Below are 6,407 nucleotides of genomic sequence, written 5' to 3'. Positions count from 1 at the left end.
TGAATATTCATTGGAAGGACTGATACTGAAGCTGAAACTCTAATCCTTTGGCCACCTGATGCGAAGAACTAACTCATATGAAAAGACCCTAATGCTGGGAAAGATTGAAGGCAGGAGGAGAAGGGGACGACAGAGGATGAGATGGTTGGATGGCATCACTGACTCAATGGACTTGAGTTTGGGCAAGCTCCAGGAGTTGGTGATGGACAAGGAAGCCTGGTGTGCTGCAGTCCATGGGGTCACAAAGAGTTGGACACGACTGAGCGACTGAACTGAACTGAAAGCACGCCGCAGTGAGCTAGTAATAAGATACCTTGGGATGTCCATCATGCTGGATTACCAGACAGTTAAATTGGTTAACACGTTTCCCTTTGGCCTGTGGGTCAATCTCGGTGACTATCGGGGACAGGGCGGTCACATTGTTATACGTTACAGCGTAAATGCCTCACTGAATGCACTGACGTCCCGCTCTCCAGGTAAGAGCCTGATTCATAGACGGCGGAGGAAGGAAAAGATGACTCTGTGCCCACGGTGCCAGCTGCCTGGCAGGCCTCACTCTCTTACACCCCCTCCCTTGCATGCAGAGCCCCCCAAACAAGTAGTTACATACGTGCAAGTGAAAGTGATTTACTCAGATATCTTCTACTGTTGTGGTTTGGTTGCTCAGTTGTTTCCAACTCTTTGTGACCCCATGGACTGTAGCTCTCCAGGCTCCTCTGTCCACGGGATGTCCCAGGCAAGAATCTTGGAGTGGGTTTCCATTTCCTTCTCCAGTATCTCCTACTATTAATGCATATTAATGCATTAATTCCCATAATCAATTATTTCCTGTAATTTGTGGGCATGAGGAAAATCCTCGTCTCCTCTCTCTGTGGGGAGTTTCATTTGAGAAGCCACAAGCGGTTGGCCCAATGAGGGAGTGCTCAGAGTGGGCGAGTGGGATGGTCACTGTGCAGAATGTGTGCAGCAGATATCTGAAGCAGGTGGTTCCCTCCCTCAGGGGCAGGGATGAGGTGCAGAGCTCACGAGCATCATGAAAACCCGGCCTGGGCAGCATGTCTGTGAAATGAGATCTAGCTCCCCTTTCAGTGTCCTTGTCTGTTCAGTGGGGCTAATAACTATCCTTTCACCCATCATCTCTTCCTTCCCGGTCTGTGCAGACTCCAGACAGGGCCTCGGGAATATCACTGCAGAAGAGGAAGAAGAAGGATGGAGAAGGGACCAAGGACAGCAAGGCCCCAGAGAAAGACTGTGAGCTGGGTAAGTCAGGTGGGAATATCATTCAACGGGGACAGAAGCCCAGGTCCAGGCCCCACTGGGGAATTCATGGCCTTCCCCTCTGCCCCCCGACACCCATGACTGGCCATCCCCCAACCCGGCAGTCACCGAGGCCAGACTTCCCCCTGAGGTCCCTGCCTCCTGGATGACATGTCCTCTGGATCTGAAGCATCCTTCACACCTCACACACCCCTCTACCATCTGCACGTTCCCTGCTTCCTCCTTACGGCTGTTCATGGAAAACAAAAAGATTTCCCACAATGCTGCAACTAAAGATCCTGCATGCCACAACTAAAATCCAGCGCGGCCAAGTACATAAAACAAATTTAAAGAAAAAGAAGTGAAAGCAGGAACTCAGATATTTATGCACCCACACTCATTGCAGCATTACTCACATTAGCCAAAGGATGGAAATGAATAAACAAAATGTAGTATATACATACAACAGAATATTGTTCCGCTTTGTATGTGCTATAACATGAATGAAACTTGAAGACATAAGTGAAATAAGACACAAAAAGGCAAATATTATATGGCTTCACTTATATGAGGTATATAGAATAGTCAAATACATAGAGACAAAAGTATAATGTGGGCTCCCCTGGTGGTCCAGTGGTTAAGAATCCGCCTGCCAACACCGAGGACATGGGTTCAATCCCTGGCCTGGAAAGATCTCACATGCCGAGAGGCAACTAAGTCCGTGCTCCACAGCTGCTGAGCCCGCTCACCTAGAGCCCATGCTCCGCAAGAGAAGCCACCACAAGGAGAAGCCTGTGGGTGGCAACTAGGGAGCAGCCGCTACCCACAACTAAAGAAACACCCTGCGCAGCAACAAAGACCAAAAAAAAGTATAATGTAGGATACCAGGGGCTAGAAGGAGACAGGGATGGGAGTTGCTGTCTGGTGGGCACAGAGCTTCAATCTGGGAAGATGAAAAGAATTCTAAAGACAGATGGTGGTTATGGTTGCACAATGTGACTATATGTCACTGAACTGTACACTTAAAAGTGGTTAAAACAATAAATTTTATGTTATGCATATTTTACCACATTGAAAGAAAAAAAACTGAAGAAAAAAAACAAACCTAAGCTTTGAACTCCTTGTGGTCAGGGCCTGCATTTTTCACTTCTTTGGACTCTGTTCAGTTATAACAACAAAGGCCATGCCTGTGTGGAGAGAAGGGGAAGAGAAAGAGAAGGGCCTCTCTGGGTCAGTGGCCCACCAGGCTTGGAGGCAGGAGCTGTGGGTCCATTTGGGTTCCCTGACCCCACAGCATGCATCTCCCACAAACTCTTTTTCCAGACCTGCAGCCCTGGCTCCACCCTCTCCTGACCTGAAGCAGGTACTATAGCCACACACCTCAGGCCTCCAGGTGCCCTACCAGACCTTGCCCGCTCCATTCCTGCTGACCTGGAAGGCCCCATCACTCACCATTCCCCTTTGTCCCCTTGTGCTCAAATCACATCCAAAAACACTGTTCCCATTACATCGCATCCAAAAATACTGTTTCCAGTTGTGCCATATTCTCCCCATCTCCATGTGCCTTTGCAAGGACCATAACTTTTGTCTGGAAAGTTCTGTCTTACCTGCTACCTGATAAAGCCCACCTCATCCTTCATGTCTCAGTTCACACCCCCACCTGCTCTCTGAAGCCCAGCACCCTGCTCGGCATCTCAGCACCCAACATCCAGACCTGTAATTGCCAGCATCTCCCACTGGATGGTGGGATGATGGAGCAGTCAGTGCTGATTGGACCCATCTCCCCCTTCCCCAACTCTCCATTTTCTTTCTTGCTTAGAGCCCAATTTTTGTTCAGCTGCTCCTTTTCTGCCTGGCCACCTCAAGTGAGAGCAACTGGCGTCACAGTGCAGCTCGAGGGAGATGAAGCCTGATTGGCTTACACCAATCACAGTATTCTATTCTTCTCTCTGGTATTGGCTGAGGAGGGGGTCACATGATCTAATTCTGGCCAATGAAATATGAGGGGAAATTTGCATGTTTCTCTCTGCTTAAAAACTCATGGGACAGGGACAAAAGGAAAAAGGTACTTTTCTGCCTCTGGGCCTGCTCATCAGTACTTGTCAACTGGCATTGCTTCAGCCACCCTGTCACCCTGAGGAGTGATATCACCTACATATTGGGGGTGGGAAGGCAGAAAGATTTGTTACCAGGCAGGGTCCTGGCAGGAGCTGGGAATCATACCAGTAATGCTAGGGAGAATTTATGGTGAATAATTGCTCACTAGGTGTAGAAGATGTTAATCAGGTAACAGAAAAGGTAAAAAGGAAGGTTGCCAGATACTACTTTCAGGGTTGAGAGAACATAGGAAAGAGGCTGGAATCGGTAACACTCAGAGGAGGGGTGCGTGGAGCTGAAATGCCGACCTCTGGGAAGGGGCTGCTGCATGGCTGGTGCAGGTCTCCCTGAGCTCAAAGGACAAGTCCACTGGGGTCTGGACCCAGCTTCTGAAGAGAAGATGCAACGATGCTGTGTCTCTGAGAGTGGGAAGAACAGCAAATCCATTCAGCCTTCAGAGGAATGGCCTCTGTGTGGTGAAGAGACGGTGCTGGAGGGAAGGGGGCAGGAGCAGGAAGCCCTGGGAAAGGTATTAACAGCCCCAAGGGCTCCCTCTAGTGTCCCCTATTGACCGACACTGGCAGGGAGCAGCTGGCAAAGCAGAAATGGGACTGGTGGCCTTCAACGCATGTCATAAAGCCGACGGTGGGCTAGGAGCTGAGACAGCAGCCTAAGAACTGATACAGATGGAGAGTGCCTGAGTCCTGGACAACAGCACTACAACATTGCCATGAAAAACCAGGGTGCTGCCCTTCCTCAGATTTCCTGTCATGAGAGAAAATAATGTCCTCTCCAGGTCCTATAACTGACCCGACATCTGTACAGCCACAGTCCTGTCTGAGCTGGGTTCCCCCACAGGACCTCGTGTGGGGCCCCACTGTTTGGAGACTGATGAGGTTGACCTAAAGCACCCTCCTGTCCCTGGACCTTCTGTGGCCTCCATAGATGGGTCGGGGTGCTGACTTCCATGGAGTTGCTCTTCAGCAGTGTATTGATTTCCTAGGGTTGTTATAAGAAATAACCACAAATCTAGTGGCTTAAGACACCAGACACTTATTCTCTCACAGTTCTGGAGGCCAGTCTGAGATCGAGGTGTCAGCAGGGCCATGGTGCCTCTGAAGGTCCTGGGGAAAACCTTCCTTGTCTCTTCCAGCCCTGGTGGCCCAGTCATTTCTTGGCTTGTGGCAGTATTCCTCTAGTCTCTACTGTGTGTTCTCCTGACCTTCCCTTCTGTGTCTCTGGGTGTCTGTTCTATCTCTCATTGGATCTAGGGCCCACCTCCATCTCAATCCTCACGTTAATTACACTTCTGATGATATCCTAGTAGCTAAGTCTTCCGACTCTTTGTGACCCCATGGACTCTAGCCCCCCAGGTTCCTCTGTCCATGAGATTTCCCAGGCAAGGATACTGGAGTGGGTTGCCATTTCCTCCTCCAGGGGATCTTCCTGATCCAGGGATTGAATCCATGTCTCCTGCATGGTAGGTGGATTCTTTACCACTAAGTCACCTGGGAAGCCAAATTACACTTCTACAAAGACCCTGTTTCTGAAGAGGTCACACTCTGGGTCCCAGGTGGATATGAATTTGGGGAGGACACCTTTTAACACTATAAGAGGCAAGATCCAGATCCGAAGAGGAAAGCTGGAGTTGGAACAGCAGCTGCCTTGCCCAGCACAAGGGCTTCTTCAGGCACCAGCTGTCACCTGTGGGGTAGCCTCAAGACTTCAGCCCCGGAACCACCCAGGCCCTGAAGGTCAGCAGTCACTGACAGGCCCTCTCAGGAGGCTACATGACGGCCCCTTGCATTCCACCTACGGGCTGCTGGTAAGGTCTGTCTGTCAAAGCACACACTGTAAATAAAGCCTTTTCCACTTGGGGACTGGTGGTAAAGCAAAGGGGAAAGGAAAAAAAAATTAAACAAATGAAGGCAAAGTCTTCATCATCCACAAAACAATACGCAAAAACCAGGGCATTCCTCTGGACCATCGATAAATAATCCAGACCACAAAAATAATACATTAGATGGCTTGTGTAATGGTAGCATGTGAAAGACTGTGGAACTTTCTAAAATTAATTTTCTTCATTTTGGTTTATTAAAATTGCACTCATCTATCTCCCCTGTTAAATATTTTATTTTTTCATATTAATGGCTGCAATTTCAGCTTGTGCCTGTTTCTGTCATTAACACTGTACAAACTTAATATCATTAGTAGTTTTTCCCTTAATTATGTGACTAGAGAAGAAAAACATCAAAGTTTCCGTGAAATTGGAATAGTATATCTAAATTGCCTCATGTTTATTTTAACATTAACAGTAAATGAAGCTAATGGGCTTTTATATTATTAAAAGCACTCATTTGTGTCCTGCCTGTTCTAATATATAACAAAGCTTTAAAAGATGTTAAATAATTAGTTATTTAATAGGGACGGGTAGAATAGATCAAGCGAAAGGAAAAGTTGAGGGTAACCAATGCACACAGTTGAGGGGTCTGGCCCTTTTAGGTCTTTCGGATGGGCTTCCCTCTCCACAGGTTCCCTGTCCCCACTGTTAGTGTGCGAGCTTCTAATTTATATCCACCCTGGAGAGTTGAAGCAACAAAAGCTATTGCTGCAGACTTGCAGAGGACACATGTGTGGGGGGCAATAATATTCTCAATTACTTCTGGGCAACTTCCATTCATAATTCAATACCTGCAAAGGCCCATGTTAGGCTGGGGCTCAGGAGGTCCTCTGCAGGAGGCAGCCATGTAGCTGCTACTGCAGGCCACCTCCTCGCTCACAGCCTCCTCACTGCCTCCTGGAAGCAGGGTCTCCTTGGCTTTAGAGGATGCTGATGGATGGAGGCACCGCTCTGCGTCAAGAGCCCAGTGAGGCCTGGCCTGTGGGTCTAAGAGAAGGGATAGACTGTTGTCACTCTCCTGCTCAAAAACCTGCAAGGACTCCCTGTGGCCTGCTCGGTCAAGGCCAAGCTGCTTGCTTGGCACTTGAAGCCCCACCTACCTGACCCTAGCTCCTGCTCTTTCCAGCATCTGTACTCTGTTTGGTCCAGCTCT

The sequence above is a fragment of the Odocoileus virginianus genome, chromosome 6 (assembly GCF_023699985.2).
Source record: "Odocoileus virginianus isolate 20LAN1187 ecotype Illinois chromosome 6, Ovbor_1.2, whole genome shotgun sequence".
NCBI lineage: Eukaryota > Metazoa > Chordata > Mammalia > Artiodactyla > Cervidae > Odocoileus > Odocoileus virginianus.
The sequence above is the reverse complement of the archived record's forward strand: the minus strand, read 5'-3'. Positions refer to the sequence as shown.